Source organism: Crotalus tigris, unplaced genomic scaffold, assembly GCF_016545835.1.
Source record: "Crotalus tigris isolate CLP2741 ecotype Arizona unplaced genomic scaffold, ASM1654583v1 scf7180000024361.1375286210:1436186, whole genome shotgun sequence".
NCBI lineage: Eukaryota > Metazoa > Chordata > Lepidosauria > Squamata > Viperidae > Crotalus > Crotalus tigris.
Window position 1 is genome coordinate 240807 of NW_024100529.1, and position 13234 is coordinate 254040.

A 13234-nucleotide genomic window follows, 5' to 3' on the forward strand; every position below is an offset into this window, starting at 1 on the left:
ATCTAGAAGATCTTAGCTGAAGGAGCACAAGTGCAGAATTACACTCAGCCAGTGCTTTTTTTGTAAGAAAAAAGGTGCTGAAACTCATATCTTATTAATCTTTTATTTACCTTTCACATGTAGTCAATCACTGTACACACGCCCACACACGTCAGTTGTGTAACGAAACATAACAGTTGCCACTTGCAGCAAGCACTCAGCATGCAACCACATGACCAATCACAAGCCAAGCCATGCCAGAAGCCAGCAGCGCCATCACAACCAGCGTGGACGAAGTACACATGCATCGGACTTGACACACAAGCAGCCCCCATGCACTGTTTTAATGATTTTGCTGCCAACTTGCTACGCTTGACAGGGCGATTCAAGTGCATGTGGACCAAACATCAAATTTTCAAAAGTTACTTTTTTTTTATTGAAAATTTTTAAATTTTACAAAAAAGAAATTCACTTCCCCAAACCCTCCCAACCCTCCCCTACACTCCCCAGACCTTCCCAGAGCTGAATACAGGCTTAATTAAAATTTAAAAAAAATCTTAAAACACGTATAACCCATAAACAAATCTAAATACATTGATTAAACAAATTATAAAATAATTAACAACAATATATAAAGAAAACAAGAAGAAAGAAAGAAAAGAAACAGAAAAAGAAAAGATAAAATGAAAAAAGAAAATTAAAAATTAAAAAAAAATATCTATAAAATATTTTAAACTTTAAATATAAATTATTCAAAAACTAAATGATATTTTTTTATATCCAATTTATATTGTATGAAATCTATCCATCTTTTCCATACCAGGAAATACTTCTCTTGCGATTGATCTTTCAGGAAAGCCGAAATCTTTGCCATTTCCGCCAAATAAGAAACTTTAAGAAACCATTCTTGCAACGTAGGCAAAGATTCCTTCTTCCAATATTGCCCTACTAACAACCTGGCCGCTGTAATTAAATTTAACATTAATATAGTCTCTTTGTTATCACAATCCGAAACAATACCCAACAAAAACAGTTGTGGGGTAAATTTTATCCTTCTTTTAAAAATTCTTTGAATATTCCACCATATCTTAATCCAAAAAGCTTTTATATTTTTACATGACCACCAAATGTGATAATAGGTAGCATCCAAACACCCACATCTCCAACATTTAGGCTGCAAGTCAGGATACATACGAGACATTTTTTTGTGGATGAAAATTTATAAAAATTTTCCCTTAAATTTTGGGCTTGTGTAAATTTGACGTTCCTCACCCAAATAATCTCCCAAGTATCTAATAGGACCGGTTCCTCAAAATTTTGTGCCCATTTAACCATACATTCTTTAACTAATTCTGCTTCTGAATCCAATTCTACTAACACCCCATAAATTCTTTTAATATGAGTTCGTCTTTGGTCTTTTATTTGTTTTAACAAATTCTCATCTTCTCTAAGCAGACCCACGTTGCGATCTATCTTCCACCTCTCCACTATTTGTCTATACTGAAACCATGAATAAATAATGTTTTCTTGTGTTAAATCTTCCAAAGATTTTAATTGCCAATTTTTACCATCCCATCTAAGTAGTTGTGCATAAGAAGCACTATCCATCTTGACTCCTCTCCTTATCCCTTCTATCGCATGCCATGGTATAGCCCATAATGGAATTTTAAAATCACTTCTATAATATTTCTTCCAAATCCAAAGTAGAGAAGTCCTTATAATATGGGATTTAAAAACCCTATCAACCTTTTTATTAAAAATTAAATAGGCATGCCATCCAAAAAGTAAATCCCAACCCTCCAAGAGGAGTATTTCTACATTTGTTAAATTAACCCAATCACTTATTAATGTTAAAACCGCAGCATCATAATACAATTTCAAATTCGGTACCTTGAGTCCGCCTCTCTCACAAATGTCTTGTATAATTTTAAGTTTTACTCTTGGTTTTTTCCCTGCCCAGATAAATCTATTGATACCTTTCTGCCATTCATTTAAATTAACCTCATTCTTTAAAATGGGTATCATTTGAAATTTTCAAACGTTACTTTTAAAACTTGGAAAATCCATCGAAAAAAGGTGCCGGAACTGTGTTCCGGTGTGTTCTATGACAAAAAAAAAAAGCACTGCACTCAGCTATTGTAGAAAACTTTCGAATCTGCAGTGATGTGGATGGTTTGTACTGATGGGGGCAAACTGTGCCTTTGAGTGCAGCTTTGGCCCTCAACAAAATCAATATGTCTTATTAGGAGAAGAAAAAGGATGCAATCCCAATTTATTTATTCAATTTATATGTGGTCCATCTCAGTCGTGCAACAAATTATAGATGCTATGTGCTAATTATCTAGTTTTAAAAACTGTACTACAAAAGATAACTCAGTTGTGCTCCTTGCTTTAAGAGGAAGAAAAATAAATGGCAAGTAAAAGCTTACTCCTTTTTTCTTTATCTTAAGAGCTGACATTTTTCTAATACTTGATGAGAAATCAAGCTGAATCTATGAAAGTTAATTTAAGATTGCTCATTGCCTAGGATGGGCTATATCAGGGGTAGGCAACCTTGGCTCTTTTATGACTCGTGGACTTCAACTCCCAGAATTCCTGAGACAGCATGGGGGAACTATGGCCCCCTTTATGACTCGTGGACTTCAACTCCCAGAATTCCTCAGCCAGCCATGCTGAGGGGACAGGGAGAGGTTTCCAAGCTGAGCCATGCTGGCTCAGGAATCCTGGGAGTTGAAGTCCATGAGTCATAAAAGAGCCAAGGTTGCCTACTCCTGGCCTATATGTTTGAAGCACAAATGAACAGATTCCCGAAGATTCAACAAAGATACAAAAGCACTGAAAATGGTGTGTGTGCGTGTGTGGGCGTGTGGGGGTGTATCTCCTTACGGTGGCTGTGCAACACCTATTGTTTATTTTACGAAGTTATCTTACGGAAAAAGTTTGCAAATGCTAATTATTTTCAACTATTTCATAGAGTAATGTTATTGCTAGCATTTTATCTACATCTATGTCTTATCCCTTGTTGGAAATGGAATTCAAACACCAACAAAATTGGGTTAGTAAGAAAAGAGTTTATTCTGCAGAAAATAGAAAAGCGGTTTGCAAAGCGCGGTGGATCCTGGTGACAGACTTCAATAGGAAGTTCTAAACCAGAGACCATAGGCAAAGTTCATGACATTATATACAGTTATATTGCGACGCCCCATTCCCTCCCCTTCAGTCCCATTGAATAGGTCTTCCGGGTTTACAGTCTGTCCGAGGCGCCTAATAAGGATACATTGTATCTACCTTTGATTGGTTGCATTGTTTCAAATTTCTCCCCACCCTTTTTTTCCGGTTACTGTTCCTCTTTAAGGATCAATTGTTCATGGATAGCCAAGCCTTCTGGGAATTAGTGCCTATGTGCAGTTTCCCCTCCCCCCTGTCATTGCCTGTGCGTGGCATGGCTCAGCTCACCTCTCCCAGACCTGCGCACGTGTTTGTATGTGTGCGAGCGCGCGCACTGGGATCAGTGCTACTTTCCAGGTGATTGGCACTCCTTCTGGGCTCAGCAGACGTGCCAGGATCAGCGCTGCTTTTCAGCTGATCAGTGCTTCTTCTGGGCTCAGCAGAAGCACCAGGATCAGTGCCGAACTCCAGCTGGAGCCTGGCACCGATCCTGGCACTTCCACTGAGCCCTGACAGCCCCGAAGAAGCACTGACCAGCTAAAAGCAGCACTGATCCTGGTGCTTCTGCTGAGCCCTGACAGCCCCGAAGAAGCGCCGATCAGCTGGAAAGAGGCACTGATCCTGGAGCTTCCACTGAGCCCGGACAGCCCTGCAGCTCCAGCCGTCTCTCGCTCAGGCTTGTGCGGTGCTGCCACCGGTTCAACTTATTCTCCTCCACCACTACCACTTTTCTAGGATGGTCACGTCCCACCTGCCAGGTGCCAATATACCACAGGTGGTACGCGTACCACGGTTGAAAAGCTCTGACCTATTGAACCATTATTTCAGAGATATTTTCCTAAACTAAAAAGAGAAACAGCATGATCACAAGCTGACTAAAAATGACTTTTGAGTTCTTGTTGGCTGCTCCATTGAGTTTCCTTGCAAAAAACTAGCATTCGGCATTGGAAAATTTCCTTCCTTCCTTCCTTCCTTCCTTCCTTCCTTCCTTCCTTCCTTCCTCCTCTCCTCTGTCAGGGCTCAGCGGAAGCGCCAGGATCAGCACTGCTTTCCAGCTGATAGGCGCTTCTTCGGGGCTGTCAGGGCTCAGCGGAAGTGCCAGGATCAGTGCCAGGCTCCAGCTGGAGCTTGGTGCTGATCCTGGTGCTTCTGCTGAGCCCCAAAGAAGCACCAATCACCTGGAAAGAGGCACTGATCCCGGTGCATCCTGACAGTCCCAAAGAAGCACCAATCATCTGGAAAGCGGCGCTGATCCTGGTGCTTCCACTGAGCCCTGACAGCCCCAAAGAAGTGCCGATCAGCTGGAAAGCGCATCTGTTGAGCCCAGAAGAAGCACTGATCAGCTGGAAAGCAGCGCTGATCCCGGCGCATCTGCTGAGCCCAGAAGAAGTGCCAATCAGCTGGAAAGCGGCGCTGATCCTGGTGCTTCCGCTGAGGCCTGACAGCCCCAAAGAAGTGCCGATCAGCTGGAAAGCGCATCTGCTGATCCCAGAAGAAGCACTGATCAGCTGGAAAGCAGCGCTGATCCCGGCGTGTCTGCTGAGCCCAGAAGAAGTGCCGATCACCTGGAAAGCAGCACTGATCCCGGCGTGCGCGCTCACGCTCGCACACACACAAACACATGCACAGGTCTGGGACAGGTGAGCTGAGCCAAGCCACGCAGAGGCAAGGACAGGGGGAGGGGAAGCCTTTGCCCACCATTGCCTGCCTGTTGCCACCTCTTCCTGGAGCCTCTGACAATTTAAAAAAAAAGCAGGGGAGGGAGGGAGGGACGGAGGGAGAGAGGGAGGAAGGAAGGAAGGAAGGAAGGAAGGGAGGGAGGGAGGGAGGGAGGGAGGGAGAAAGGAAGGAAGGAAGCATCAGGGAAGGAGGGAGGGAGGGAACTTGGAAATAAAAGAGGGGAGAGAAATTTGTTAAATGAGCTTTGACCCGTTTTATGACTTTTCTTGCCACAGTTGTTAAGTGAATCACTGCAGTTGTTAAGTTAGGTACATGGTTGTTAAGGGAATCGGGTTTCCCCACTAACTTTGCTTGTCAGAAGGTTGCAAAAGACGATCACATGACCCTGGAACAATGTGACCATTATAAATAAGAATCGGTTGCCAAGCATCCGAATGTAAATCACATGACCCTGGGGTTGCTGCAACGGTCATAAGTGTGAAAAATGGTCATAAGTCACTTTTTCCAGTGCCATTGTAACTTAGAACAGTCACTAAGCAAACTGTTGTAAGTTAAGGACTACCTGTACTTTATCACTTTTTTCTGTGTTTTTTTTTGGGGGGGGTCACCAAGTTTTTGACACCTTGCTAGGTGACTGGTGGTACTCGAATGTTGCCATATTCTAAAAGCGGTAAATCGGTGAAAAGGTTGGACTAGAGGACGATAGAAGAAACTAGATTTCATACAACTACACATCCAAAATAGAAACCCTTTTAAGAAGAAAACTCCAGCAATGAGCAACTTGGGCTCCATACTTTGTTACTACCGGACAAACCTATAACTCATCTGCAAAAGTGAGATGCCACAACACTTTGGGAAACACATGAACACCATCCCAACATCCAACGATAACTACTGTCGAAAGCACACCTTCCCTGTTGCACAATTTTTGGAGGCAGCAAAGTCTATGCAAGACTAGGTTGTGCTTGTGGATTCTGGGATTATCCAACATCTTACAACAATTATTCTTGAAAGTACACCCTGCTCTTGTGAGGGTATTGGAGGCTGTGGAAGGCACCACAAGAATAGGGTGTGTTGTCCCATGGCCTTTGGACACTGCTTGAGAAGGCTGTGCCCTTATCCATCCTCCAGAACCTCTGAAGCTTGTGTGAGAACAGGGTGTGCTTTTGGGTGATTTTCTGCTGTGGGGAGAGTGTAAGAACAGCTGTGGTCTTGCAATTTTCAGAGCCTACGGAAGAGTATTTTCCAAAGCCGCGTGCAAGCCCTTCACTGCTCAATGTCTATGGAGATTCTCTATAAAACATTTTGTATAGGTTTTCTTTATAGGTAATAGTAGTAGTAGTAGTAGTAGTAGTAGTAGTAGTAGTAGTAGTAAAGTTGGAAGGGACCTTGGAGGTCATCTAGTCTAACCCCCTGCTCAGGCAGGAAACCCTATATCATTTTGGACAAATGGCTGTCCAGTCTCTTCTTAAAAACTTCCAGCGTTGGAGCATTTACCGCTATCGTTATTTTAAAGTTTCTTTCCCATGAGCTATGCCAATTTTCTAATTCTATATTATATCCAAAGTTCTTTGCCCATATTATCATTGTTTCTTTTACTTGTTCCTCTTCCGTCTTTAAACTTAACAAATGTTTGCAAAGGTTTTTTTAATCAGTTTTTCATCTGTTTTCAGCAGCCTCTGGTCAAACTCTGTTCTTTGTAAAATCCCGTTGTTTTAACATCTTTTTCGTATCTCGTTTGAAATTGCCAATATGGCCACCATGATAAACCAAAACCCGCTCTTTTAAATCTTGTCTAAAGTTCCATCCTACTATAATTGAGACAATAATTCCAAATGCTCAGTTCAAGAAAGACCGTGTCCGAGCTAAAGTTATGATAATTTCAGTCTATAGAAAGAATTTTACAATGGATCTGCTTCTGAGACAGAAAAAACAAAGCTATTCCTCAATTAATTGGGCAAGACTCTAAGAAGGAAATACGATAAGAACAATCTGTTCCGGCATTTTGTTTTTGTAGTGAAAACCTAACTCCAGTGCAATAATTTAATCTCTTTGGAATCCTGAATTAGGATTTTATAAAGGTGGAGGTTCGTTCTCTGAAATTGTGGGTTGGTTTCTGAACGTTTTGTTACCAGGGTAAGTAACATCTTCAGCGGAGTGTACGGGAGGCCAATGTTGGTGTTCTGCTGCTTGTAAGGGCTTCATGTGGTCAGTAGGTCTTGTGATGGGTCAGCTGTGGGTGAGTCAAGTGATGGATCTTGTGATGGGTCAGGTGTGGGTGTGTCAAAGGAGGGGGTGCCAGATTGTGCACAGTCTTATTGCGCTGAGATAACCCAGGAGTAATCAGGAATGTCTTTCTCACGGACTGCAAATGCATAGACATGCTCTCTCCCGGTTTCAGTTGGGCCTTATATAGCTTTCTAGTCAGCGTTACTTTGCTGCTCGCAGTCTCTCTCACGTACACACTGCGCAAAGCTTCCCAGCACTCTTTAGCAGACTGGAGACCCCTCATGTGTATCGGCTGACTATCCTCCAAACTCAGGATTATGCTGGCCAATGCTTTCTCATTTTTTCTCCAGCCCCCATCATCCAGGGCTGCAGGTGGATCAGTAACTATCATCCACAACTCCTCCCTTCGTAGGTCCATCTCCATTTTTAGACACCAAGAGAGGTAGTTTGTCTCATTCAGATGAGATATTACGAAACCTCCTCTCATTACGCTGACGGAGACCATTTTGCCTGCTACCACCACAAACCACTACAAACCACAAGCCTTAACTCCTCTGGCTCTGGGTCAAGCTCTCACTGGGTTTCTCTTCTCTCTGGGCCCATAACCTGACAGAGTGTGCACAGTCTTATTGCACTGAGATAACATAGGAGAAAACACAGTAAACAGTGGTTTATATTAAATGGTGGTTTATCTTACACTATCTACAATATCATATACCAGGAACAATATACATACATGTGCTAATACAGCAGGATCCAACAAACCACAATTACAGCAGGAAAGAGGAGAGAGAGAACACATCAGCAGAGCCTTTTCTTTTATACAAAGGCTCTTAAAGAGAAACAAACCCTGCTGAGTCATTCTCATCATTATCGTAATCTTACATTACATAAGCTGGTTAGCTGTTAAATCAATACCTTGACAGAGGGCTTGAGTGGGATGGTTGAGGGTTGGTGCTGTTTCTGATTGACTGTGAGGTGGATTTGGACTTTGACTTTGTAAGCTGATTGTAGGTCGATGTGTCTGTGGATGGAATTGCTTGTGGGATGCCAGGCTTCGACAAACTCAGAAGCATGGTGGGTGGTACTGTGGCCAATGATTTTAGTGTTGCTCCAATTGAACTGGTGCTGTTCATTGTCAGTGTGGGTAGAGATTAAGGATTTGGGATCATGGTGTTTGATTGCCAGCCGGTGTTTATAGATCTTGGTTTTTAATTGACGTGATGTTTGTCCCACGTAGAATTGGTTGCAATCGTTACAGCTTATTTTGTAGATTACATCGTTCCTTTCCTCCATCTGTGTCTTATCTTTGGTTCTGGATAATTCCTGGTGGAGTGTGGCTATGGGTTTGTGAGCTATTACTATTCCTAGGGGTTGGGGAATTCTGGCTGTCATTTCCGACACCCCTTTTCTGTATGGTAGGTTTAGTTTTTGCATGGTGGTTGGCTGTGTGTTGTGTTGTGTTTTGGGTGCTGTGTGTCAGAATATGAAGGTTTTGGATAGCCATTGCAGAGAAAGACATCCAGCAGCCGTTTCTCTTCTGCTTTTCTTAGTGTTGTGTAATGGTCCTTCTCAAGAGAGTCTGGACACAGCTCCTATTGTGTGCAGTGGGATAGTCCCTTGTGAAGCTGAGCATGTGGTCCATGTGCGTAGGTTTGCAGTAGACACAGATTTCCACTTCTCCATTGTCCAGTCTCCTTATGTCAGTGCCGAGGAATGGGAATCTATTCTCCCAGAATTCCTGAGCCAGCATAGGGGAACTATGGCCCCGTCATGACTTGCGGACTTCAACTCCCAGAATTCCTCAGCCAGCATGGGGGAACTATGACCCCTTCATAACTCGTGGACTTCAACTCCCAGGATTCCTGAGCCAACATGGCTCAGCTTGGAAACCTCTCCCTTTCCCCTCAGCATGGCTGGCTCAGGAATTCTGGGAGTTGAAGTCCACGAATCATAAAGGGGGCCATAGTTCCCCCATGCTGGCTCAGGAATTCTGGGAGTTGAAGTCCATGAGTCATGAGGGGACCATAGTTCCCCCATGCTGGCTGAGGAATTCTGGGAGTTGAAGTCCATGAGTCATGAGGGGACTATAGTTCCCCCATGCTGGCTCAGGAATTCTGGGAGTTGAAGTCCGCAAGTTATGAAGGGGTCATAGTTCCCCCATGCTGGCTGAGGAATTCTGGGAGTTGAAGTCCATAAGTCATGAAGAGGCCATAGTTCCCTCATGACCCATGGACTTCAACTCCCAGAATTCCTGAGCCAGCATGGCTCAGCTTGGAAAGCTCTCCCTTTCCCCTCAGCATGGCTGGCTCAGGAATTCTGGGAGTTGAAATCCATGAGTCATAAAAGAGCCAAGTTTGCCTACCCCTGGTCTAGGCCATCCTAGGCAATGAGCAATCTCAAATTAAGTTAACTTTCATAGATTCAGCTTGATTTCTCACCAAGTATTAGAAAAATGTCACCTGTTAAGATAAAGAAAAAAGGAGTAAGCTTTTACTTGCCATTTATTTTTCTTCCTGCTTAAAGCAAGGAGCACAACTGAGTTATCTTTTGTAGTACAGTTTTTAAAACTGGATGATTAGCACACAGCATCTATAATTTGTTGCACGACTGAGATGGACCACATATAAATTGAATAAATAAATTGGGATTGCATCCTTTTTCTTCTCCTAATAAGACTTATTGATTTTGTTGAGGGCCAAAGCTGCACTTAAAGGCACAGTTTGCCCCCATCAGTACAAACCATCCACATCACTGCAGATTCAAAAGTTTTCTACAATAGCTGAATGCAGTGCTTTTTTTTTTTTGTCATAGAACACACCGGAACACAGTTCCGGCACCTTTTTTCGATGGATTTTCCACGTTTTAAAAGTAACTTTTGAAAATTTGATGTTTGGTCCACATGCACTTGAATCGCTCTGTCAAGCGTAGCAGGTTGGCAGCAAAATCATTAAAACAGTGCATGGGGGCTGCTTGTGTGTTACGTCCGACGCATGTGTATTTCGTCCACGCTGATTGTGATGGCCCTGCTGGCTTGTGGCATGGCTTGGCTTGTGATTGGTCATGTGGTTGCATGCTGAGTGCTTGCTGCAGGCAGCAACTGTTATATTTCATTACACAACTGACATGTGTGGGCGTGTGTACAGTGATTGATTACATGTGAAAGGTAAATAAAAGATTAATAAGATATGAGTTTCAGCACCTTTTTTCTTACAAAAAAAGCACTGGCTGAGTGTAATTCTGCACTTGTGCTCCTTCAGCTAAGATCTTCTAGATGGCTGATTTGCTTAGCAGAGATTCTGGAGGAGTCTATGCAATAGCAATAGCCCTTAAACTCATATACAGCCCTCTCTAAGCAGTTTACAACGTCACTGTATGTTGTAATATCAGAGAGTAGCAATGATGCCCACTGGATTTAGGACTAATAAATTTGATAAAACATGTTCCACTTGAACAGGCAGCCTATCTGTCATCATCATCTTACTCATAGTTGGTGGAACTGCCAAGACTTGAGGCAACCTTGGTTTTCTAATAAGAAGAGAGGGGCAAGGTGCACTCAGAATCTGATCAAATTCCAATAGTTTTAGTTTAAACTATGCCTGTAGGGAGAGGAGGATTTTACACTGGTTAAGCAGCATTCAGAAAAATCACTTGACTCTTGACAAGATTGATGGTATTCACCGAGGGAGAAGTTTGGAAAGAGACGTGGAAGAAAAAAGGAGACAACACGCCAAGATGCCAGTCTTGCGTGTTCTGCTACTAATTGCCTTCATTGTTGTGCTTGTGATTGCCCAGTACCTGAAAATACTACGGATGGCTCAAAGGCTTCCTCCCGGACCGACACCTTTCCCAGTTATTGGAACACTGTGGCAGATGAGATTTGAATTTTCTTACGAGACTCTCATTACGGTATTTATAAACTCTGTGCTCAACTTGGCTTAGAAGAGCTGAGATACTTCTTAGAATTAAGGCGAGGTTATTAGTAAGGATGATCTGGGGAGCTGAGGGGCTGAAGCATCTGAGTACCACATTGGAATGCTTCAGTCAGAAGCAGAGTTAAATAATAATAATAATAACCCCCAGTGAGACACTACCTTGACGTGGTTGTGGGGCTTGTGTACTCTGAGGAAGATGAGAGCTATGCCAGAGGTTCAACCATATTGGACAGGTCTCATCAGAGGAGTCAGACAAAGAGTGTCTCTCCCATACAAAATATGGTGAGACGTAAATTTCAGAATGCCATACCGGCTCGGATGTCGCCCGGGTTAACAAGGTCCGCACTAGATATTGGAGTTCCTGGATATCTGGTGAAAAATGGTTTACAGGACTCAGGACTGTTGGCTGAGCAACCAGGGCCAGCAGCTGCAGAACTACTGGAAGAAAAGGTGTTTACCCGTCGCAGATACACAGTGATTGAAAACAAAGAAATAATTATCTGTTACTACAGATCAAGTCCAACAAGAAGAGGATATCTAAAACGAATGCACCAGTTCTGGAAAGAACAACATCCAGAATCAGAAATAACAGAACAGAGACTAGCAGATCAACGCCGATTTATAACACGAAATAAAGTATTCCCAGAAACAGAATTGGACGAACTGCAAAGGTTTACCCAGGGCAAAGAAATCAAAGCCTTACCAGAAGTAATTCAGAATGTAGAGGCAAACCAGGGGGAGTTGGCAGTGAAGGAATCTAGCAGAGATATACAACTGTTCTCATTTGGAAACCAGGCACCTCTACCTCAGGAAGAACAAAACCCTCTAACTAAAGAAATAAAAGAATTGAAACAAAGAATAACTGAGCATCTAGAACAGCACAAAAACAACAGAATAAGGCTACCTGCATTGAAGCTTGTTCCAAAGAAACAGCTAGCACAAGCATTAAAAGATGCAAATACTGCAATATCAAGTATAAGCACCAATTCACTGCAAGAAACAAACCAACTAATGTACAGCACAGCTGCAGTTATAACAGAATACCTGGGGTGCAAAATCAACAAAGAAGAAAAACAAACAAACAGTGCACCAGAAAAATGGAAGGTTAGACTAGAAAATAAGATCAGCAAGTTAAGATCACATGCAAGCAAGCTAGAACAGATGAAAGAAAAGAAGCTGAAGAACAAGAAGACCAAAGAATACCTAATCAAGAAATACCACTTAGAAACAAGGAAGATCAAGGAAGCACTGGAAATAATAAAGCAACAAATAACAGCTATAGCCAGGAAAATCAGTAGATATGAAGCTCGAATTGCAAACTATAGGCAGAACCTCCAATTTCAATCCAATCAGAAACGTTTCTACCAATCCATCAATGGAGAAACTGCAAGGAATCAGTCAGTACCTGAAAAGGAAGAAACAGTGCAGTTCTGGAAGCAGATATGGGATAACCCAAAGAAATACAACAAGGATGCGGCTTGGTTAAAAGAGGTGGATGCAAATAAAACAGAAGTTGAAATGAAAGAACTAGTAATAACAACAAAAATGGTAGAAAAAAGAGCAAGGAAAATCAAAAATTGGTCAGCACCAGGTGAAGATGAAGTGCATGGGTTTTGGTTGAAACATCTAACTGTTATACACCCACTCATTTCCAAGCAGTTCAACAATATACTGCAAGGAGGAGAAAGTGAAAAGTGGCTAACAACTGGGAAAACCTACCTAATAATAAAAAAGCCAGCAAAAGGGGCAACACCAGGCAATTACCTGTTTACCAACAACTTTCAAATTACTAACTGGTGTGGTAGCTGATGCAGTACAACAGCATCTAGTTGAAAACAATCTCTTTCCACCTGAGCAGAAAGGAAACCGCCCCAATAGCAGAGGAACAAAAGATCAACTCCTAATAGACAAAATGATCTTGGAAAACTGCAAGAGAAGGAAGACCAACCTGAATGTGGCATGGATTGACTACAAAAAGGCATTTGACTCTCTGCCACATGATTGGATAATAAAGTGCCTAGAAATAACAGGAGTCAGTAGAAACATCAGAAAATTTGTGCAAAGATCGATGGCACAATGGAAGACACAGTTGCAAATCAATGGTGAGAAGCTGGGAGAGGTTAATATCAAGAGAGGAATATTTCAAGGAGATTCATTATCACCATTACTATTTGTTATTGCACTGTTTTCCTCTGTCAACAATACTGAATAACTCAGGACATGGCTATCAAACATCAAAAACA